The sequence below is a fragment of the Oncorhynchus masou genome, chromosome 16, assembly GCF_036934945.1.
Source record: "Oncorhynchus masou masou isolate Uvic2021 chromosome 16, UVic_Omas_1.1, whole genome shotgun sequence".
NCBI classification, from domain to species: Eukaryota; Metazoa; Chordata; class Actinopteri; order Salmoniformes; family Salmonidae; genus Oncorhynchus; species Oncorhynchus masou.
In genome coordinates, this window is record NC_088227.1 from 33,260,811 (window position 1) to 33,286,536 (window position 25,726).

Below are 25,726 nucleotides of genomic sequence, written 5' to 3' on the forward strand. Positions count from 1 at the left end.
TTTTTGTCCTATCCTCAAATTACAAACAACATGATGATGCTCAATTAAAGCATTTTGTTTGTGTGGTGGACAAAGGATTCATGTGTCAGCATGTACAGTACGTCAGGTTTCTATGATGATTTAAGCACTCACATCAAGTAGCAATAGGGCTACATTTACTGTAAATGTTAAATCATTATTAAAGCTACAGACTGTAACCAGTGGAGATTTTAAGAACATAGAAAATATGGTATCACTCAATATGCATCAAGGCTGATAGTGGGGCTTGGTATCAACAATTTGATTCTTCACAAAGCTATTTTAAAGATGCAATAGGCAACTTTCTGGGTGATCTAAACAAATGCACATAGAACTATGACTTATAGATCTGCCAGAGCCCGGACTTGAACCTGATCTAGCTTCTCTGGAGAGACCTGAAAATAGTTGTGCAGCAACACACCCCATCCAACCTGACAGAGCTTGAGAGGATCTACAGAGAAGAATGTGAGAAACTCCCCAAATACAGGTGTGCCAAGCTTACTGAGTAAAGAGTCTGAATACTTATGTAAATGTGATATATTTCAGGTTTTATTCAGGTTTTATGTCACATATTTCAGGTTTTATTTGTAATAAATTAGGGGTATTGGGGTATTGTGTGTAGATTGATGAGAAGGGAAAACAATTTGATCAATTATAGAATAAGGCTGTAATGTAAAAAATGTGGAAAAAGTCAAGGGGTCTGAATACTTTCCGAATGCACTGTATATGCAAAAGTATAAGCAATTTCCAACTTTTTGGGCGAACCAAGAAAATTCACATAGAAATGTGAGTTATAGATATGTCATGCTCGTTGCAAGCAAGTCTAAGAAGCGGTAGATTTGTTCTATGTGTGCTATTTCTATGCTTCCCATTCTTAAGTTTAATTTTTGTGGCTTTTACATTCGGTTTTGTACACCATCTTTAAACAGCTGAAAATACAATATTTTTATTTGTGTACAATATCTTTCATAGTGGTTTAGATGATGATTATCTACACTATACTGGCTTGTTTTGGCACATAAACTGAAATTAAGCGAACGATTAGAATTTTAGCAACCCGGAAATGGAGGAGCGATTTCTGCATAGTGCACCATTAAGTGCGTCGTCATGACAAGAACAGTGGGCATAGTGGAGACTGTTTTAATTGTCATTCCAGCACAATGTTTTCCTCTATAAATATCTTAAGGAACCATGGAACCCTGTGGGTCTCATTCAGGCTCACAGGACAAATCACACACCACATTTGCCTTAACCCACCAACAGCAATGGTTTCTCAATACTTCCTAAAAATGTAATTATGTTGACTGACTGAAGTTCCATTGGTTTTGTTCAACAGAATGACAAGCCCTTACAATTAATGGACATATCACCTGGTATGTAATACATAGACCTTAACCTTGATATGGCAAAGAAGGTGTTCACCAGCAAACAAAGACATGATCATTTCTCACTCTCTCCCCTGTCAGAGGGGGAATTAATCGTTGTCTGTGACAAGCCCCTCTATAGCCTTAAGAGGAATTTCACACTGTACCGCTAAGCTGCTTTAGTGATTGGGGGAGTCACGAGGACAGGCAGGTATGTGAATGTGTGCACGGTGTCCATATTAGGACAGCCTCAGAAATGCTGGAAGACAGAGGTAATTTTTTTTATGTTACTGTAAAAACAAATCACAATAGATTAAACTTGATAAAATGATATACAAATACACAGGTCCTTCAGAAAGTATTCAGACCCCTTAACTTTTTCCACATTTTGATACGTTACAGCCTTATTCTAAAATGTGTTAAATAAATAATGTTCCTCAGTAATCTACACACAATAACTCATAATGACAAAGTGAAAACAGTTTATTTTTTATTTTTGCAAATGTATTAAAAAGAAAAAACAGAAATATCTTATTGATATAAGTCCTCAGACCCTTTGCTATGAGACTCGAAAATTGAGCTCAGCTGCATCCTGTTTCCATTGACCATCAATGAGATGTTTCTACAACTTGATTGCAGTCTACCTGTGGTAAATTCAATTGATTGGACATGATTTGGAAAGGCTCAGTGACTTTCAACGTGGCACCGTCATAGGATGCCATCTTTCCAACAAGTCAATCCGTCAAATTTCTGCCATGCTAAAGCTGCCCCGGTCAACTCTAAGTGCTGTTATTGTGAAATGGAAACCTCTATGAGCAACAATGGCTAAGCCACAAAGTGGTAGGCCACACAAGCTCACAGAACCGGACCGTAGAGTGCTGAAGCTTTAAAAAATGGTCTGTCCTTGGTTACAACACTCACTACCGAGTTAAAACCTGCCTCTGGAAGCAAAGTCAGCACAAGAACTGTTTGTTGGGGGCTTCATGAAATGGGTTTCCATTGCCGAGCAGCTGCACACAAGCCTAAGATAACTATGCGCAATGCCACAGGTTGGCTGAAGTGGTGTAAAGCTCGCCGCCATTGGACTATGGAGCAGTGGAAACGCGTTCTCTGGAGTGATGTGTCATGCTTGACCATCTGGCAGTCTGATGGACGAGTCTGGGTTTGGCAGATGCCAGAAGAACGCTACCTGCCCGAATGCATAGTGCCAACATTAAAGTGGAGGAGGAATAATGGTCTGGGGCTGTTTTTCATGGTTCAGGCTAGGCTCCTTGAATCCAGTGAAGGGACATCCTAATGCAACAGAATAAAATTACATTCTAGATGATTATGTGGCAACAGTTGGGGAAGGCCCTTTCCTGTTTCAGCATGACAATGCCCCTGTGCACAAAGCGAGGTCCATACAGAAATGGTTTGTTAAGATCGGTGTGGAAGAAATTGACTGGCCTGCACAAGCCCTTACCTCAACCCCGAACACCTTTGTGATGAATTGGAACACCGAATGTGAGCCAGGCCTAAATGCCCAACATCAGTGCCCGACCTCACGAATGCTCTTGTGGCTGAATGAAAGCATTACCCAGATGAGTGGAGGCTGTTATAGCAGCAAAGGGGGGACCAACTACATATTAAAGTCCATGATTTTGGAATGAGGTGTTTGACTTTTGGTCATGTAGTGTATTAAATGCGTAACGTAATCTTGAAAGTGGGCTTACTGTAAGTATAGAATATAATAGGATCGATGCCATGTACTGACAGGGAGAGATACATGTAATCTGCCATATTTGTTGTACTGTATTTCCCTTATAGCACCAACCAGTGTCATAGAGATGCATTTAAAGTGAAAACCAATTCCACACATTATACTCCTACTCACTGTTGCTTTAACATTGGCACCACTGCATGACAATTAACCTCATTTCATAAGTGGCTTAATGATGGATCGGCCTCTTAACTAGCTGTTGAATGGCTTATGTACTGTTTAGCTCTCAACTCAAAGGCATCCATCTGCCATTAGCTTAGTGTTGTGTTGTTATGTCAGCTGCATGCTCATTAAAGATCCTGATAGCACATGGAAACAGGTGTTTTAGAATGGAAAAACTAATTAAATATCGAAAGGGATGTCAACATGCTGTTCATTCTACCACCAACAGAACACACAACCTTGAGTCTTCTTGGGTATGACGCTACAAGCTTGGCACACCTGTATTTGGGGAGTTACTCCCATTCTCTGCAGATCCTCTCAAGCTCTGTCAGGTTGGATGGGGAGCGTCTCTGCACAGCTATTTTTAGGTCACTCAAGAGATGTTTGATCGGGTTCAAGTCCAGGCTCTGGCTGGGCCACTAAAGGACATTCAGAGACTTGTCCCGAAGTCACTCCTGCGTTGTCTTGGCTGTGTGCTTAGGCTTGTTGTACTGTTGGAAGGTGAACCTTCGCCCCAGTCTGAGGTCCTGAGCGCTCTGGAGCAGGTTTTCATCAAGGATCTCTCTGTACTTTACTCTGTTCATCTCTCCCTCAATCCTGACTAGTCTCCAAGTCCAGGACACTGACAAACAACGCCACAGCATGATGCTGCCCCCACCATGCTACACTGAAGGGATGGTGCCAGGTTTCTTCCAGGCGTGATGCTTGGCATTTAGGCCAAAGAGTTCAATCTTGGTTTTATCAGACCAGAGAATCTTGTTTCTCATGGTCTGAGAGTCTTTAGATGCCTTTTGCCAAACTCCAAGTGGGCTGTCATGTGCCTTTTACTGAGGAGTGGCTTCTGTCTGCCCACTTTACCATAAAGGCCTGATTGGTGGAGTGCTGCAGAGAGGGTTGTCATTCTGGAAGGTTCCCCCATCTCCACAGAGGAACTCTGGAGCTCTGTCAGAGTGGCCATCAGGTTCTTGGTCACCTCCCTGACCAAGGTCCTTCTCCCCCAATTGCTCAGTTTGGCCGGGTAGCCAGCTCTAGGAAGAGTCTTGTTGTTTCCAAACTTCTTCCATTTAAGAATGATGGAGGCCACTGTGTTCTTGGGGACCTTCAATGCTGCAAAAATGTTTCGGTACCCTTCCCCAGATCTGTGCCTTGACACAATCCTGTTTTCGCTTTGTCATTATGGGGCGTGTAGATTGATAAAACAATTGTTTTAATGTATTTTAGAATAAGGCTGTAACGTAACAAAATGTGGAAAAAGTCTGGGCTCTGAATACCTTTCAAATGCACTGTAGGTGTCCTAACAAGCCAGAAAATAACACAATATAGTTGAAGTGGGAAGGTTATATATACTTAGGGTGGAGTCATTAAAACTTGTTTTTGAACCACTCCACAAATTTCTTGTTAACAAACTATAGTTTTGGCAAGTCGGTTAGGACATCTACTTTGTGCATGACACAAGTCATTTTTCAAACAATTGTTTACAGACAGATTATTTCACTTATAATTCACTGTATCACAATTCCAGTGAGTCAGAAGTTTACATACACTAAGTTGACTGTGCCTTTAAACAGCTTGGAAAATTCCAGAAAATAATCTCATGGCTTTAGAAGCTTCTCATAGGTTAGTTGAAGTCATTTGAGTCAATTGGAGGTGTACCTGTGGAGGTATTTCAAGGCCTACCTTCAAACTCAGTGCCTCTGCTTGACATCATGGGGAAATCAGCCAAGACCTCAGAAAAAAAATTGTAGACCTCCACAAGTCTGGTTCATCCTTGGGAGCAATTTCCAAACACCTGAAGGTACCACGTTCATCTGTCTCCTAGAGATGAAAGTACTTTGGTGCGAAAAGTACAAATCAATCCCAGAACAACAGCAAAGGACCTTGTGAAGATGCTGGAGGAAACAGGTACAAAAGTATCTATATCCACAGTAAAACGAGTGCTATAACGACATAACCTGAAAGGCCGCTCAGCAAGGAAGAAGCCACTGCTCAAAAACCGCATTAAAAAGCCAGTCTACAGTTTGCAACTGCACATGGGGACAAAGATCATACTTTTTGGCGAAATGTCCTTTGGTCAGATGATACAAAAATAGAACTGTTTGGCCATAATGACCATCGTTATATTTGGAGGGAAAAGGGGGGGTCTTGCGAGCCAAAGAACACCATCCCAACAGTGAAGCACAGGGGTGGCAGCTTGGGTGCTTTGCTGCAGGAGGGACTGGTGCACTTCACAAAATTGATGGCATCATGAGCTAGGAAAATTATGTGGATATATTGAAGCAACATCTCTAGACATCAGTCAGGAAGTTAAAGCTTGGTCACAAATGGGTCTTCCAAATGGACAATAACCCCAAGCATACTTCCAAAGTTGAGGCAAGATGCCTTAAAGCCAACAAAGTCAAGGTATTGGAGTGGCCATCACAAAGCCCTGATCTCAATCCTATAGAAAATGCGTGGGCAGAACTGAAAAAGCGTGTGTGAACAAGGAGGCCTACAAACCTGACTCAGTTACACCAGCTCTGTCAGAAAGAATGGGCCAAAATTCACCCAACTTATTGTGGGAAGCGTTTGACCCAAGATAAACAATTTAAAGGCAATGCTACCAAATATATTTACTGCATGTAAACTTGTGACCCACTGTGAATGTGATGAAAGAAATAAAAGCTGAAATATATAATTCTCTCTACTATTATTCTAACATTTCACATTCTTAAAATAAAGTGGTGATCTTAACTGACCTAAAACAATTTTTACTAGGATTAAATGTCCAGGAATTGTGAAAACCTGAGTTTAAATGTATTTGGCTAAGGTGTATGTAAACTTCTGATTTCATCTGTATATGTCACAGCAGGTGTAAATATATGTGTCATGGCAGTGTTAAGACCATATTGTAACAGGTTATGTCAAGTTATGTCAGCTGTTATGACATATTATGACATGGTTATGACCGTGTTATAAAGTGTTATAACGCTGGGCGTCAAGTGAAGTGTTACCGTAAATACTCCAAACACTGTAGTAAATACTACAGTAAAGTCTGCAAAAAGCCTACAATCCAAAACAAACATGACAGTGTTTTAACTATTGTAAATACCACAGTATTTAATTTGCATATACCCTGCCCATTCCCCTCACCCATATCCCCATTTGTGCCATTCATAAGTGAGAACCCTACAGTACATGCCAAGCAAACAGGAAAGCGCTCATTCAAAGGTGGCACCTAGTGGCCGGAGACTTTAATGCAGGGAAACTTAAATCCGTTTTAAGTCATTTCTACCAGCATGTTAAATGTGCAACCAGAGGGTAAAAAAACTCTAGACCACCTTTACTCCACAAACAGACGCATGCAAAGCTCTCCCTTTCCCTCCATTTGGAAAATCTGACCATAATTCTAACCTCCTAATTTCTATTTACAAGCAAAACCTAAAGCAGGAAGCACCAGTGACTGTCAATAAAAAAAGTGGTCAGATGAAGCAGGTGCTAAGCTACAAGACTGCTAGCACAGACTGGAACATGTTCCGGGATTCTCCGGTGGCATTGAGGAGTACACTACATCAGTCACTTGCTTCGTCAATAAGCACATCGATGACGTGGTGCCCACAGTGACTGTACGAACATCCCCCAACAAGAAGCCGTGGATTACAGGCAACATCTGCACTGAGCTAAAGGGTAGAGCTGCCGCTTTCAAGGAACAAGACTCTAACCCGGAAGCTTAATGGAAATCCCGCTATGCCCTCCGACAAACCATCAAATAGGCAATGCGTCAATACAGGACTAAGGGAAGCACAGCTGCGAGCTGCCCAGTGACACAAGCCTACCAGACAAGCTAAATTACGTGCTAAATTATGCGTGCTTCGAGGCAAGTAAAACTGAAACATGCTCAAGAGCATAAGCTGTTTCGAACGACTGTGTGATCATGCTCTCCATAGCCTATGTGAGTAAAACCTTTAAACAGATCAACATTACCAGGACTTGTGGTCCCAGAACACTAAGGTAACGTGTCTTAATGACTATTGCCCCGTAGCACTGACATCTGTAGCCATGAAGTGCTTTAAAAGGCTGGTCATGGCCAACATCAACACCATTATCCCAGAAACCCTAGACCCATGCCAATTTGCATACTGCCCAAACAGATCCACAGATGATGCAATCTCTATTAAACTCCACACTGTCCTTTCCCACCTGGACTAAAAAGGAACACCTATGTGAGAATGCTTTTCATTGACTTCAGTTCAGCGTTCAACACCATAGTGCCATCAAAGCTCATCACTAAGTTAAGGACCCTGGGATTAAACACCTCCCTCTGCAACTGGATCCTGGACTTCCTGACGGGTCACCCCCAGGTAGCAAGGGTAGGTAACAACACATCCGCCACGCTGATCCTCAACATGGGGGCCCCTCAGGGATGCGTACTCAGTCCCCTCCTGTACTCCCTGTTCACTCATGAGGCCCCCAGGCACGACTCCAACACCATCATTAACCTTGCTGATGACGCAACAGTGGTAGACCTGATCACCGACAACAATGAGACAGCCTATAGGGAGGAGGTCAGAGACCTGGCCATGTGGTGCCAGGACAACAACCTCTCCCTCAACGTGATCAAGACAAAGGAGATTATTGCGGACTACAGGAAAAGGAGGACCGGACATGACCCCATTCTCATCGACGGGGCTGTAGTGAAGCAGGTTGAGAGCTTTAAGTTCCTTGGTGTCTACATCACCAACAAACTATCATGGTCCAAGAACGCCAAGACAGTTGTGAAAAGGGCACAACAAAACCTATTCTCCTCAGGAGACTGAAAAGATTTGCATGTGTCCTCAGATCCTCAAAACGTTCTACAGCTGCCTGGTATGACAACTGCTCGGCCTCTGACCACAAGGCACTACAGAGGGTACTGTGTTCTGCCCAGTACATCACTGGGGCCAAGCTCCCTGCAATCCAGGACCTCTATACCAGGCGGTGTCAAAGGAAGGCTCTAAAAATTGACAAAGACTCCAGCCACCATAGTCATAGACTGTTCTCTCTGCTACCGCACAGCAAGCAGTACCGGAGTGCCACGTCTAGGTCCAAATGGCTTCTCAATGGGTTCCACCCCCTTACCATAAGACTCCTGAACAGCTAATCAAATGGCTACCCGGACTATTTACATTGCCCCCCCTTTTTACGCTGCTGCTATTCTCTGTGTATTATCTATGCAAAGTCACTAACTGTACAAGTACATATTACCTCAATTACCCCGACTAACCGGTGTCCCCGCACATTGACTCTATAAATGTACCCCCTGTATATAGACTTGCTATTGTTATTTTATTACTGCTCTTTAATTATTTGCTACTCTTGTTTCTTATTTTTTACTTGTATTTTTGACTTAACACATATTTTTTCTTAAAACTGCCTTGTTGGTTAAGGGCTTTGTAAGTAAGAATTTGATTTGAAGTATAGACCAAAATCAAATCAAATCAAATGTATTTATATAGCCCTTCGTACATCAGCTGATATCTCAAAGTGCTGTACATAAACCCAGCCTAAAACCCCAAACAGCAAGCAATGCAGGTGTAGAAGCACGGTGGCTAGGAAAAACTCCATAGAAAGGCCAAAACCTAGGAAGAAACCTAGAGAGGAACCAGGAGACCATATATTGTATTTTATATTGACCATATATTGTGTTCCATACAGGGAATAGAAAATAGCAGACACTGAACTATCCGGTCAGACCTCAGTCCTGCCTATCTACAGGTTATGGAACATGTGCTCTTATAGTATTTCTTCCATAGGTTTCCTCAAGGAGAAAGCCTCCACTTCTATGTCAAAGATAATAATAAAAAAATGCCAGAGTAAATACTACAGTAATGTCCGCAAAAACACAACAGTAAATACTACAGTATAGCGCAGTTTAAAAAAACACTACAGTATTCTACAATCTTTAAAACACTACATAATTTACTATAGTATATACAACAGTTCTTATACTACAGTATTTAAACTATAGTTATCTGTAAATACTACTGTATTGTTAAGACTGGTGGAAGGAGAGGACCAAGGTGTAGCGTGGTACGTGTTCATGGTAAATTTAATAAAGAAACTGAACACAAAAAAACAAAAAACAAAGCAGAACCAAACGAAACAGTTATGTCTAGTGCAGACACACAAAGACAGAAAACAACTACCCACACCCATAGTGGGAAAATAGGTTGCCTAACTATGGTTCTCAATCAGAGACAACAATAACCAGCTGCCTCTGAATGGGAACCGTACCAGGCCTAAACATAGAAACACCTAGACATACAACATAGAATAAAGAACATAGACGACCCGCCCCAACTCACGCCCTGACTAAACTAACACAAAGACATAATAAAGGAAGGTCAGAACGTGACAAGTATACAACGGTAAATACTACAGTAAAGTCCAGAATAATACTACAGTGAATACTATAGTATTTATACCACAGTTTCCTGGGGGGGGGGAGAGAGAGAGAGAGAGAGAGAGAGTGTCATGGCTTTCGTTGTGGGAAGGAGGAGCAGACCAAAACGCAGCGTGGTTATATTGGTTCATGTTTAATAAAAACAGATAAACATGAACACTACAAATCAATAAACGTGGAAAACCAAAAACATCCCTATCTGGTGCAAAACACAGAGACGGGAACAAATCACCCACAAACACACAGTGAAACCCAAGCTACCTAAGTATGATTCTCAATCAGAGACAACTAATGACACCTGCCTCTGATTGAGAACCATACTAGGCCGAAACATAGAAATACCCCAAAACATAGAAAAACAAACATAGACTGCCCACCCAACTCACACCCTGACCATACTAAATAAATACAAAACAAAGGAAATAAAGGTCAGAAAGTGACAGAGAGAGGGAGAGAGAGAGAGAGAGAGAGAGAGAGAGAGAGAGAGAGAGAGAGAGAGAGAGAGAGAGAGAATCACTGATCTCTACATCCTGGTTCTTCTCAGACAAGAGGTGGCTGGTGGGTGGAGCTATAGGAGGATGAGCTTATTGTAATGGCTGGAATGGAATAAATGAAATGGAGTCAAACATGCGGTTTCCATATTAATTCCATTCCAGCCATTACAATGAGCATGTCCTCATATAGCTCCTCCCAACAGCCTCCTATGTCTCAGACAGTGGAACACACACAGACACACACATCAACGCACATCCACCAACCAACCTGACACGTAGATAGATAGCGCACGTCAACATGTAAATCCAGTGCACACCAGGCAGGTTTCTGTGAGAGAGCCGAGAAATAGTTTTCCTCACACTACTATTTCACACCCATGAAAATGGCAGAGTGATTTATGCGTTTCCACTTGAAATATGAATTTTGTAGCATGTTGGAAATGTGTCAGGAAAAAGGATTAAACTAGAGACTCAGGTGAGAGAGAGCCAATGGAGAGGAAGAGCTTGGTGTGATTCATATTAATAGTGTGTGTTCTACTGTCATCCTTGAGGTTCTGACAGTGGTTTTTTGGGGTGGGGGGGGGGGCGGGCTGTGGTTTGTTTCATCAGCAGACCCTTCCTTTTTTACCCATGATCCAACTGTGAAAGGGAGCTATTGAAATAATGCCCTGAGTAGGGGAGGTGGAGAGCAGGACAGGAGGACAGAGGGGGGAGGTGGAGAGCAGGACAGGAGGACAGAGGGAAAAAGGTTATCAGCGTACATAAGCTATTTCTTTGATAGTAGAGGTCACCCACAGCGGTGAACACACACCCCACAGAGAGCAGAAGATCCACATGAACTCAGGGTGGTGAGCGGATACGAACAAAGGGAGAAGCACAGGCTACATTGTGCTCCAACCAAGACTTCTGGGAAAACAGAGAATTTATTAAAACTTCTCTGAGTGTTGCAAAACTGACTAAAACTGACTAACACTTTCTATCACATTTTTGAGCTAAATTTAAAAAACTTTCTGATGGGACAAGCAATAGGAGGGAAAGGGGCTACCAAGTCGGTTGCACAACCGAAATGTGTCTTCCACATTTAACCACTCTGAATCAGAGAGTTGCGGGTGGCCGCCTTAATCAACGTCATCGGCGCCCGGGGAGCAGTTGTTCTGGGGGTTAACTGCCTTGTTCAAGAGCAGAACGTCAGATTTTTCCACAATGCCGGCTCGGGGATTCAAAGAAGCAACCTTTCGGTTAAGGAAAGGGAAAGGGGGATACCTAGTCAGTTGTACAACTGAATGCATTCAACTGAAATGTGTCCTCCGCATTTAACCCAGCCCCTCGACATTCACGGCGCTAGGAGAACATTGGGTTAACTGCCAACTCGGGGATTCAATCCAGCAACCTTTTGTTTACTGTCCCAACACTAACCACTAGGCTACCTGCCACAAAAGCTTTTTCCAGAAACATTGTTAAGTTGATCTTGATTATTGTTTGTTTCTTGCTGCATTACTTAACCGAGTCCAATTGAGTGTCGAGCGATGGTGTTTAATGCTATGTCTTCTTAGACAGTAATGATTTGATACTTTACAAATCAAAGTGGTTTTCAGTAGCAATTTTTCAGTCAAGAGTATTCAACCCTAATGTACAGTGCATTCAAAAAGTATTCAGAGCCCTTTTCTTACCCTACAGCATTACTCTAAAATTGTTTTGGCTTTTTTAAATGTCCTGATCAATCTACACACAATACCCCATAATGACAAAGCGAAACCAGGTTTTTAGACATTTTTACAAAAAAACATAAATACCTTATTTACATAAGTATTTAGACCCTTTGATATGAGACTCGAAGTTGAGCTTAGGTGCACTGACACTCCTTGAGATGTTTCTTCAACTTGATTGGAGTCCACCTCCACAGCTTGCTTGGAGTTTGCCAAAAAGCACCAAAAAGACTCTCAGAGCATGAGAAACAAGATTCTCTGGTCTGATGAAACCAAGATTGAACTCTTTGGCCTGAATGCCAAGCATCAGTATGGAGGAAACTAAGCACCGCTCATCACCTGGCCAATACCATCCCTACAGTGAAGCATGGTTGTGGCAGCATCATGCTTTGGGGATGTTATTCAGCAGCAGAGAATGGGAGACTAGTCAGGACTGAGGGAAAGATGAACGGACCAAAGTACAAATGAAAACCTCCTCCAGAGCGCTCAGGACCTCAGATTGGGTTAAAGGTTCACCTTCCAACAGGACAATAACCTTAAGCACACAGCCAAGACAACGCAGGAGTGGCTTTGGGACAAGTTTCTGAATGTCCTTGAGTGGCCCAGCCAGAGTCCAGACTTGAACCCGATCTGACATCTTTGGAGACCTGAAAATAGCTGTGCAATGACACTTTCGATCCAACGTGACAGAGCTTGAAAGGATCTGCAGAGAAGAATGGGAGAAAGTCCCCAAATACAGGTGTGCCAAGCCTGTAGCGTCATACCCAAGAAGACTCAAGGTTGTAATCGCTGCCAAAGGTGCTTCAACAAAGTACTGAGTAAAGGGTATGAATACTTACGTAAATGTCATATTTCAGTTGCAAAAGTGTCTAAAAACATGTTTTTCTTTGTCATTTGGAGGTATTGTTTGTAGATTGATGCGGGGGAACACAATTGAATAAATTTTAGAATAAGGCTGTAATGTAACAAAATGTGGATGAAGTGAAGGGGCCTGAAGAGTTTCTTTCCACAACGCTATAAATCCATTGGTAAATTCGCTTTCATTGTTTAAAGAACCTATGAAAGAGATTGGTGTGTTTTTTCACTATATAATCATTGTGACAGGTGATTTGTTCAACGACAGACATATTTGTTTCAAATCTAACAGTTGATGGCTTCTTTTTCAGAGACAAATAATCATATTTGATCACACTCTGTCATGTCTTGTTATGTCTGTTCCTGTCCTTTCTCTTGATTCTCTCTCTCTGCTGGTCTTTTTAGGTTACCTTCTCTGTCTCTCATTCCTCAGCTGTTCTACATCTGCCCTAACTAGCTCTTTCACTCTTCACACCTGTTCTCTCTTCCCCCTCTGATTAGGTCTCTATTTCTTTCTCTGTTCCTGCTACTTTCAGTGTCTGATTCTTGTTTGTGTTTTTTGATGCCAGAAGCAAGCTGTCGTCTCGTTTGCTTCCACCTTGTCCTGTCCTGTCGGAGTCTGCCTGGCTGAAGCATCCTGCAGTATACTAACGTTCTTTTTGTTCCCCTGACAACGTTGGAAGAGGATTTATGCCATTCCTGTATTTTCATTAAAGAACTCTGTTTTCTGTTAAAACCGCTTTTGGGTCTTCACTCAAGTTCATAACAGAAGAATCAGACCAAGAATGGACCCAGCGGCTCCGGACCCTTTTCACTCCGCCGTCGAGATCCAGGGAGCGATGCTAGGCAGACACGAGGAGGAATTGTCTGCTGCTCAACATGCCGTTGAGACCCTGGCCGTCCAAGTCTCCGACCTCACAAGACGGGTTCACCAACTCCACCTCGATCCACCGCCCACTTCCAGGGTTTCCGAGTCTCCGGAGCCTAGGATCAACAACCCGCCGTGTTACTCTGGGGAGCCCACTGAGTGCCGCTCATTCCTCACTCAGTGTGATGTGGTGTTCTCTCTCCAGCCCAACACCTACTCCAGGAGCGCAGCCCGCATCGCCTACGTCATTTCTCTCCTTACCGGACGGGCGCGTGAGTGGGGCACGGCAGTCTGGGAGGCGAGGGCTGAGTGTATTAACCAGTATCAGAACTTTAAGGAGGAGATGATACGGGTTTTTGACCGTTCTGTTTTTGGCGAGGAGGCTTCCAGGGCCCTGTCTTCCCTATGTCAGGGGAATAGATCCATAACGGATTATTCTATTGAGTTTCGCACTCTCGCTGCCTCTAGTGACTGGAACGAGCCGGCTTTGCTCGCTCGTTTTCTGGAGGGTCTCCACGTCGAGGTTAAGGATGAGATCCTCTCCCGGGAGGTTCCTTCCAGTCTGGACTCCTTAATAGCTCTCGCTATTCGCATAGAGCGACGGTTTGATCTTCGTCGCCGAGCTCGTGGAAAGGAGCTCACGTTCTCCGTTGCTCCCCTCTCCACATCACTGCCACCTGCCGCTTCACTGCCACCCTCCTCCGCCGGCTCGGATGCTGAGCCTATGCAGCTGGGGGTATTCGCATCTCGGCCAAGGAGAGGGAACGGAGAATCACCAATCGCCTCTGTCTCTACTGCGGCTCCGCTGGTCATTTTGTCACCTCATGTCCAGTAAAAGCCAGAGCTCATCAGTAAGAGGAGGGCTACTGGTGAGCGCAACTACTCAGGCCTCTCCTTCTGGATCACGCACTACCTTTCCGGTCCATCTCCGCTGGCCCGGTTCATCTGCTTCCTGCAGTGCCTTGATAGACTCTGGGGCGGAGGGCTGTTTTATGGACGAGACCTGGGCTCGGGAACATGATATTCCTCTCAGACAGTTAGGGAGCCCAGGGCCTTGTTCGCTTTAGATGGTAGTTCTCTCCCCAAGATTCAGCGTGAGACGCTGCCTTTAACCCTCACTGTCTCTGGTAATCATAGCGAAACCATTTCTTTTTTAATTTTTCGTTCACCTTTTACACCTGTTGTTTTGGGTCATCCCTGGCTAGTGCGCCATAACCCTTCTATTAATTGGTCTAGTAATACTATCCTATCCTGGAATGTTTCTTGTCATGTAACCTGTTTAATGTCTGCTATCCCTCCTGTTTCCTCTGTCTCTTCTTCACAGGAGGAGCCTGGCGATTTGACAGGGGTGCCGGAGGAGTATCACGATCTGCGCACGGTGTTCAGTCGTTCCAAGGCCACTTCTCTCCCTCCACACCGGTCGTATGACTGTAGTATTGATCTCCTTCCGGGAACTACTCCCCCGGGGTAGATTATATTCTCTGTCGGCTCCCGAACGTAAGGCTCTCGAGGATTATTTGTCGGTTTCGCTCGACGCCGGTACCATAGTCTCCTCCTCCTCCCCCCGCCGGAGCGGGATTTTTTTTTGTTCAGAAGAAGGACGGGTCCCTGCGCCCATGCGTGGATTATCGAGGGCTGAATGACATAACAGTTAAGAATCGTTATCCGCTTCCTCTTATGTCTTCAGCCTTCGAGATCCTGCAGGGAGCCAGGTTTTTCACCAAATTGGACCTTCGTAACGCCTACCATCTCGTGCGCATCAGGGAGGGGGACGAGTGGAAGACGGCGTTTAACACTCCGTTAGGGCACTTTGAATACCGGGTTCTTCCTTTCGGCCTCGTTAACGCTCCAGCTGTCTTTCAGGCACTAGTTAACGACGTCCTGAGAGACATGCTGAACATTTTTGTTTTCGTTTACATGGACGATATCCTGATTTTTTCACCGTCTCTCTCGATTCATGTTCAGCACGTGCGACGCGTCCTCCAGCGCCTTTTGGAGAACTGTCTTTATGTGAAGGCTGAGAAGTGCACTTTTCATGCCACCTCTGTCCCTTTTCTCGGTTCCGTTATTTCCGCTGAGGGCATTAAGATGGATCCCGCTAAGGTCCAGGCTGTCATTGATTGGCCCGTTCCTAAGTCACGCGTCGAGCTGCAGCGCTTTCTGGGCTTCGCTAATTTCTACCGTCGTTTCATCCGTAATTTCGGTCAGGTGGCAGCTCCTCTCACAGCCCTTACTTCTGTTAAGACGTGCTTTAAGTGGTCCGTTTCCGCCCAGGGAGCTTTTGATCTTCTTAAGAATCGTTTTACATCCGCACCTATTCTTGTTACACCTGACATCTCTAGACAGTTTGTTGTTGAGGTTGACGCGTCAGAGGTGGGCGTGGGAGCCATTCTTTCTCAGCGCTCTCTCTGACGGCAAGGTCCATCCTTGCGCGTTTTTTCTCATCGCTTATCGCCGTCAGAACGTAACTATGATGTTGGTAATCGCGAACTGCTCGCCATCCGCTTAGCCCTAGGCGAATGGCGACAGTGGTTGGAGGGGCGACCGTTCCTTTTGTCGTTTGGACTGACCATAGGAACCTTGAGTACATCCGTTCAGCCAAACGACTTAATGCGCGTCAGGCTCGTTGGGCTCTGTTTTTCGCTCGTTTCGAGTTTGTTATTTCTTATCGTCCGGGCTCAAAAACACCAAACCTGATGCTTTATCTCGTCTCTTCAGTTCTTCTGAGGTCTCCACCGACCCCGATGGGATTCTCCCTGAGGGGCGTGTTGTCGGGTTGACTGTCTGGGGAATTGAGAGGCAGGTAAAGCAAGCACTCGCTCACACTCCGTCGCCGCGAGCTTGTCCTAGGAACCTTCTGTTCGTTCCCGTTCCTACTCGTCCGGCCGTTCTTCAGTGGGCCCACTCTGCCAAGTTAGCCGGCCACCCCGGCGTTCGGGGTACGCTCGCTTCCTGCCAAGTTAGCCGGCCACCCCGGCGTTCGGGGTACGCTCGCTTCCATTCGCCAGCGTTTCTGGTGGCCCACTCGGGAACGTGACGCGCGTCGATTTGTCGCCGCGTGTTCGGTCTGCGCGCAGACTAAATCTGGGAACTCTCCTCCTGCCGGCCGTCTCAGACCGCTTCCCATTCCCTCTCGACCGTGGTCTCACATCGCTTTAGATTTTATCACCGGACTGCCTTCATCAGCGGGGAAGACAGTTATTCTTACGGTTGTCGATAGATTCTCTAAGGCGGCTCATTTCATTCCTCTCGATAAGCTCCCTTCTGCTAAGGAGACGGCTCAGATCATTATCGAGAATGTTTTCCGAATTCATGGCCTTCCGTCTGACGTCGTTTCCGACAGAGGTCCGCAGTTCACGTCTCAATTTTGGAGGGAGTTTTGCCGTTTGATTGGGGCTTCCGTCAGTCTCTCGTCCGGCTTTCATCCCCAGTCTAACGGTCAAGCCGAACGGGCCAATCAGACTGTTGGTCGCATTTTACGCAGTCTTTCTTTTCGTAACCCTGCGTCTTGGTCAGAACAGCTCCCCTGGGCAGAGTACGCCCACAACTCGCTTCCCTCGTCTGCTACCGGTCTATCCCCTTTCAGTGTAGCCTCGGGTACCAGCCTCCGCTGTTCTCATCTCAGCTCGCCGAGTCCTGCGTCCCCTCCGCTCAGGCTTTTGTCCAGCGTTGCGAGCGCACCTGGAAGGGGGTCAGGTCGGCACTTTGCCGTAATAGGGCGCAGACTGTGAGGGCCGCTAATAAGCGTAGGACCAAGAGTCCTAGATATTGTTGCGGTCAGAGAGTATGGCTCTCCACTCAGAACCTTCCCTTAAGACAGCTTCTCGCAAGTTGGCCCCGCGGTTCATTGGTCCGTTCCGTATTTCCCAGGTCATTAATCCTGTCGCAGTGCGACTTCTTCTCCCGCGCTATCTTCGTCGCGTTCACCCGGTCTTCCATGTCTCCTGTGTTAAGCCCGTTCTTCGCGCCCCCGCTCGTCCCTCCCCCCCCCCATCCTTGTCGAGGGCGCACCCATCTACAGGGTTCGTAAGATTTTGGACATGCGCCCTCGGGGCCGTGGTCATCAGTACCTAGTGGATTGGGAGGGGTACGGTCCTGAGGAGAGGAGTTGGGTTCCCTCTCGGGACGTGCTGGACCGTTCGCTGATCGATGATTTCCTCCGTTGCCGCCAGGTTTCCTCCTCGAGTGCGCCAGGAGGCGCTCGGTGAGTGGGGGGTACTGTCATGTCTTGTTATGTCTGTTCCTGTCCTTTCTCTTGATTCTCTCTCTCTGCTGGTCTTTTTAGGTTACCTTCTCTGTCTCTCATTCCTCAGCTGTTCTACATCTGCCCTAACTAGCTCTTTCACTCTTCACACCTGTTCTCTCTTCCCCTCTGATTAGGTCTCTATTTCTTTCTCTGTTCCTGCTACTTTCAGTGTCTGATTCTTGTTTGTGTTTTTTGATGCCAGAAGCAAGCTGTCGTCTCGTTTGCTTCCACCTTGTCCTGTCCTGTCGGAGTCTGCCTGGCTGAAGCATCCTGCACTATACTAACGTTCTTTTTGTTCCCCTGACAACGTTGGAAGAGGATTTATGCCATTCCTGTATTTTCATTAAAGAACTCTGTTTTCTGTTAAAACCGCTTTTGGGTCTTCACTCAAGTTCATAACACACTCAGATAAATAAATAGTACTGCTAGGTTTTCAAATGTAACAAATATCTACATTTTTTTATAAATAACTGTACAAATGATACTTTTCTGACATCAATATTTTAAAACTTTTGTTTAAATGAATCAGTAGAGTAATACAGTATGAGATCTGTGGGCTCTATTTTCAGCTGGCGCTAAGACGGTGTTAAGACCACACTGCACCTTGGTCCTCTTCTTGTATCAGCCGTGACAGAACTTCCCACCACCAACAACGGACCAAGCAGCGTGGTAAGGAGGAGCAGCGTGTCCAGGATTCATGGACTTGGGAGGAAATCCTGGACGGTAAGGGACCCTGGGGGCAGGCTGGGGAGTATCACCGTTCACGGGAGGAACTGGAGGCAGCAAGAGCAGAGCGGCAGCGTTACGAAGGGACTCGGTGAGCAAGGAAGCCTGAGAGACAGCTCAAAAAAATCTTTGGGGGAGGCACACGGGGAGTGTGGCTGAGTCAGGTTGGAGACCTGAGCCAACTCCCCGTGCTTACCGTGGCGAGTGTCGTCCTGGTCAGGCACCGTGTTATGCGGTGCAGCGCACAGTGTCTCCAGTGCGCGTACACAGCCCGGTGCGCTACCTACCAGCTCCCTGAAACGGCTGGACGAGAATGGGAATCCAGCCAGGTCGGAGGATCCGTGCTCAGCGCATCTGGGCGCCAGTACGTCTCAAAGGCCCAGGATATCCTGCGCCGGCTCTGTGCTCCTGGTCTCCAGTATACCTCTTTGGACCAGGATATCCTGCGCCGGCTCTGTGCTCCTGGTCTCCAGTACACCTCCTTGGACCAGGATATCCTGCGCCGGCTCTGTGCTCCTGGTCTCCAGTACACCTCCTTGGACCAGGATATCCTGCGCCGGCTCTGTGCACTGTGTCTCCGGTGCGTCTGCACAGTGATGATCCATGGCAAGAAGCCTCCAGTGATGTTTCATGGCACGAAGCCTCCAGTGATGATCCAAGGCAAGAAGCCTACAGTGAGGAGTCATGGAGCGAAGGCCTCCAGTTCGGGGTCGGCGGCGAGGGTCCCCGCTCCAGAGGTGCCACCAAAGTGGGGGGATCCAGAGGCGGAGGGGGTCTACGTTCCGCACCAGAGCCGCCGCCGTAAAGGAAACCCACCCAGACCCTCCCCTTTAATTCAGGTTTTGCGTCCTGAGTCCGCACGTTTGGGGGGGGGGGGTACTGTCACGCCTGGCCAGGCTTTTATTCTCTATTTTGGTTAGGCCAGGGTGTGACTAGGGTGGGCTTTCTAGTTTCTTTATTTCTATGTTTTCTATTTCTTTTTTTTTTGGCCTGGTATGGTTCTCAATCAGGGACAGCTGTCTATTGTTGTCTCTGATTGAGAACCATACTTAGGCTGCCCTTTTTTCCACCTGTCTTTGTGGGAAGTTGACTTTGTTTCGGGCACATAGCCTTTGAGCGTCACGGTTTGTTTTTGTAGTGTTTTGTTCGGCGTCTTTTTCAAATTAAAAGAAAATGTACGCTCACCACGCTGCACCATGGTTCTCTTTTAACAGCCGTGACAGCGCTAGTGTCAAACGCACCTCAGTTTTTAATTTCGTCATGTAAAAAGTGATAGACTTCTGAGGCACTGGGAATGTGATGAAAGAAATAAAAGCTGAAATACATCATTCTCTCAACTATTATTCTGACATTTCACATTCTTAAAATCAAGTGGTGATCCTAACGGATCTAAAACTGAGTTTAAATGTATTTGGCTAAGGTGTATGTAAACTTCCGACTTCAACTGTAGCTCCATTCTTGTATATTTTATTCCTCTTGCGTTACTATTTTTGAACTCTTACAAGGCCTTGGGAAGGGCTCGTAAGCATTTCATTCTCAAGTCTACACCCGTTGTATTTGGTGCATGTGACAAATATTTTTGGGGGTATTTTATTTTATTCTCATGTATCACGCTTGTGACGTCCCTGGCCTTTTGCAGCACTGATGCTTCTGTAATGAGATGCTATGTGAGACATGCCAAAGCACCCACACACTGTGACAAAGAGTAAAACAACATGAGACTGAAATAGTGTGTTTGGAAGAGCTTTCAACAGGGAAGACGATGTGATGAAAGCAGATAAGGAGCACTAAATGATCATGCCTTATAACCTACTCAGTGGCCTTGTGGTAAGAGCGTCCACCCTGAGATTAGCAGCTTGGGGGTTCAATCGCAGGTTCAGTTCTACCAAAGGCTAAAATTTGACACTAAAAACCATCACTGAACAGGAGATAGGCTCAGACAAGGGTACTTTAAATGGCCATGCCAGAATTTATCACAATATTTGATACGAGGCTTGTGTAATTTCAGGTAACATCATGCATCTGATTGGGCACAATGTATGTGAGGATGGCTGGGGGCTGGTCAGGAGAGGGGCTATTCACCCTGTCTGTAAATTGCATAATTCAGCATTTTTCAAACACCTGTAACAGCTTTTTCCTGCAATCTCGAGCCATAATCAATATTCTTAATTGTATGTCAAAAATATGTTTAATGTTCTGTATATCTAAGCATACCTCTTGAGCTGTCTGTCTGCCTCCTGAGTGGTGGTCCTTTTTTAAAGAAAAATAATATGCTCCTCCGCATCTCTGCTAAAATCCGGGTAAAGATTTAAAGGAATGGGAGTCTTATTCAGTACATTTAGTTAATGATTTATTTTCTAAAGTCTACCAACCTTGCCAGCAGGCATGCCAGCTAAGACACATGTAACTGAAAAAATAATGGAAACCCTTGAGCAAATGTGGGATACCAATTATATTGAAAGTAGGTGCTACCACACATGGTTCCTGAGTTAATTAAGCAATTAACATCCCATCATGCTTAGGGTCATGTATAAAAATGATGGGCAGGCCATTATTTTCGCTACCATGGCTATGCCCCCATCCACAAGGTACAAGTGGTCACTGAATGATTTGATGAGCATGAAAATGATGTAAGCCATATGCTATGGCAGTCTGAATCGCCAGATCTCAACTCAATTGAACACTTATGCTAGATTCATGGAGCGACATCCGAGACGCCGTTTTCCACCACCATCAACAAAACACCAAATGATAGAATTTCTCGTGGAAGAATGGCGTCACATCCCTGTGTTTTCTTTGTTTTGGCAGTTACCTGTAGTTAGACAAGCTAGCTATTCTAACTTGATTCAGTCTCTCTCACTTTAGAGGCAATACAATTCTTTGTGTGGTTGCATGTGGCAGAATAATACTACTGCTGAGTAGGGTTGCAAAATTATGGAAACTTTCAATAAATTCCCTGGTTTTCCACAACATCATGGTTTGAGGATTCTGGATCCCCTACTTATCTCCAACCGGAATTTCAGGAAAACCAAGGAATTTATTTGAAGTTCACATAATTTTGCATCCCTATTGCTGAGAGACATCGCCAGACCTACTTTGATTGGTCTTCTGGCTCTTACTTTTTACTTCATAATGAATTAAAAATGGTCTTAATTTATATTTAATACCTAATTTTGGCAGCCGGGTATAACATGCTTTAAATCACAATCTTAAGTCTGGAAATGTGCTACGGATCACAGTTTTCCCAGTTAAGCTCATTTCATGAATCAGTCGGACTCTCTGGCTCTCTCAGCAGCTCTGCGAATTCACCATTCAGAACGTTGAGCCTTTTTTAATACCAAACCACAGATAAGAACACCCCACAGTGATTCATGCTTTGATGAGTTCACTTCTCTCTGGAACAGCATACATGTATGGCATTATATTATTGTCCTCTACTACATATATCCATGTGTGTCAATCACCAGAGCCATATTTTTTATACTGAGTTGGGATATGGGCTCTTCACCATACCTAGTGCATCTTCCTACACCATGAGAACCCTTGACAGAGGCGGTAAGCTACTTGAATGCAGTGTATTTTAGGCCTACTCAATGAGAGTGAATGAGCCTAGCCCGGGCCCATTGATGGGATGTGAATGCTACAAGAGCAGAAAGGCATCCTGCGGTGATTCATCCCCTATCTGACTCAAGGGCTCTTTATTAGCTATAGAGAGAGAGAGAGAGAGAGAGAGAGAGAGAGAGAGAGAGAGAGAGAGAGAGAGAGAGAGAGAGAGAGAGAGAGAGAGAGAGAGAGAGAGAGAGAGAGAGAGAGAGAGAGAGAGAGAGAGAGAGAGAGAGAGAGAGAGAGAGAGAGAGAGAGAGCTGTGCTTTGTCAAGATTAGATTTGTCTCCAAGACCCTCAATACTTACCCTACGCGACATCAGCATCTGGGCGGCCGGCAGCCTAGTGGTTAGAGCATTGGAGTAGTAACCGAAAGGTTGCAAGATCGAATCCCCAAGCTGACAAGATACAAATCTGTCGTTCTGCCCCTGAACAAGGCAGTTAACCCACTATTCCTAGGCCGTCACTGAAAATAAGACTTTTTTCTTAACTGACTTGCCTCATTAAAGAATGGTTATAAAAAAAAAACATTACTGTACCATATTCATGAGATTGACACTGCAGAGGATACTTTCTGTTTTTCCTTTCCTCCAATAGACATTTTAAAACTTCCTCCTTTATTGAGTTTTGTTGGACTTTTAACACCCACAAAGCCTTGGATGTGCCTGTCCCTGCCAGGAGATCAGTGCTTTGAACCAAGGAGAATGTTGCTGTCTCACAGCTAAACGTCACATAGCTTAGAGGGGGAGAAAGGAGGAACAAGAAGGAGGAGAAAAAAGAGGGGAGGAAGATCTCTGAGAAAAGGAGTGAACCACAAATGGATACAGTCATTATAAGTAGTGAGAGCTGGTGCTCTGCTTAACGTGAAATAAAGGGCCAGCTCTCCACCCACCATAGAGCTGTGCACTAACCTTGATGTAATTGCTCCATCTAGTGCTGAGGGATTATAGAGAATGAGCCAATGCATGACATATCCTTGATTAAAGTAGGATTAGAGCCCTGCATGATATGCTATAGTATGGACTAGGAGTCTAGGACTTACACTGTTTCGCAATATTGGACTTCAGGACTCACACGACTCTACTTCAGAGAACTTACACTGCATCTGAACAATTTAACATGAGGCATAGTGTCATGATAACGTCACTACTGAGGGGTTTGCTGAGTGTCAACATTTCCTGCTGCTGTAGTGACTCCTACTGTACATGAAAGGCATTGTCATAGAGGAGAAGACACGTGACTTTTTCTGCTCCTGTTCTGATAGTAAACCAGCAATTTGGAAAAATATATTGAAAATAAATTGCTTGTTACAGGCTGTTATCAATGCTAGATTAAACATTGTTAGGGTGACAAATAAAGTAGGGTGGATGTGTTCTCAAACATAAAAACACTTATGCTCACCATGCTTAAATCAATGATGTTATGTTTGCCTTGAAATTGTTTAACATGGGTCAAACGTTTCAGGTAGCCTTCCACAAGCTTCCCACAATAAATTGGGTGAATGTTGGCCCATTCCTCCTGACAGGGCTGGTGTAACTGAGTCAGGTTTGAAGGCCTCCTTGCTCGCACACGCTTATTCAGTTCTGCCCACGCATTTTCTATAGGATTGAGGTCAGGGCTTTGTGATGGCCACTCCAATACCTTGACTTTGTTGTCCTTAAGCCATTTTGCCACAGCTTTGGAAGTATGCTTGGGGTCATTGTCCATTTGGAAGACCCATTTGCAACCAACCTTTAACTTCCTGACTGATGTCCTGAGATGTTGCTTCAAATATCCACATAATTTCTCTGCCTCATGATGCCATCTATTTTTGTGAATTTCACCAGTCCCACCTGCAGCAAAGCACCCCCACAACATGATGCTGCCACCACCGTTCTTCACGGTTGGGATGGTGTTCTTCGGCTTGCAAGCATCCCCATTTTTCCTCCAAACATAACGATGGCCATTATGGCCAAACAGTTCTGTTTTTGTTTCATCAGACCAGAGGACATTTCTCCAAAAAGTATGATCTTTGTCCCCATGTGCAATTGCAAAAGGTAATTCTGTATTTTCTATGGTGGTTTTGGAGCAGTGGCTTCTTCCTTGCTGAGCGGCCTTTCAGGTTATGTTGAAATATGACTAGTTTTACTGTGGATATAGATACTTTTGTACCTGTTTCCTCCGGCATCTTCACAAGGTCCTTTGCTGCTGTTCTGGGATTAATTTGCACTTTTCACACCAAAGCATGTTCATCTCTAGGAGACAGAACACGTCTCCTTCCTGAACGGTATGACGGCTGTATGGTCCCATGGTGTTTATGCTTGCGCACTATTGTTTGTACAGATGAACGTGGTACCTTCAGGTGTTTGGATATTGCTCCCAAGGATGAACCAGACTTGTGGAGGTCTACAATTTCTTTTCTGAGGTCTTGGCTGATTTATTTTGATTTTCCCATGATGTCAAGCATAAAGGCACTGAGTTCGGAGGTAGTTCTTGAAATACATCCACAGGTACACCTCCAGTTGACTCAAATCATGTCAATTAGCCTATGAGACGCTAAAGCCATGACATCATTTTCTGGAATTTTCCAAGCTGTTTAAAGGCACAGTCAACTTAGTGTACATAAACTTCTGACCCACTGGAATTGTAAGACAGTGAATTATAAGTCAAAGAATCTGTCTGTAAACAATTTTTGAAAAAATTACTTATGTCATGCACAAAGTAGATGTCCTAACTGACTTGCCAAAACTATAGTTTGTTATCAAGAAATGCGTGGAGTGAAAACATTTTAATGACTCCAACCTAAGTGTATATAAACTTTCGACTTCAACTGTACCTAAACAGTATATGCTGACACCAGACATTACACAATATTCAGTGGTGAAATCTCTCTTAATGACCCCGTTGCATATTTGAAGCGAGATCATAGATCTTCATTGAAATTGGAGCAAAAAATAACCCAGTCATGTGCCTATACGTGGCGTCAATTTCCCAGCGTACAAGTGTGTATCATACGCATCTGTGAAATGTAAATCTGTTTTTTGCATATGCCTACTCTCCCTGAGACAACCTTGGAGAGTGGGGTCACAGCAAGGGTCAGCCATTATCAACGGCAAACCTGGAGCAATTAGGGTTAAGTGCCTTGCTCAAGGGCACATCAACACATTTTTCCCATTTGACATACCAAAGCCCTTTAGAGCTGTTTTAGTACATTATCATACAGCTGTCTTAGAACAATATCATAGAGCTGTTTTCGTACATTATCATACAGCTGTTTTAGAACAATATCATAGAGCTGTTTTAGTACATATCATAGAGTTGTTAGTGCATTATCATAGAGTTGTTTAGTACAATATCATAGAGCTGTTTTAGTACAATACTGTAGAGTTGTTTTAGTACACTGTCATAGAGCTGTTTAATACATTATCATAGAGTTTAGTATAATATCAGACTTGTTATAATACAATATCATAGAGCTGTGTAGTACAATATCATAGAGTTGTTTTAGTACAATATCATAGAGCTGTT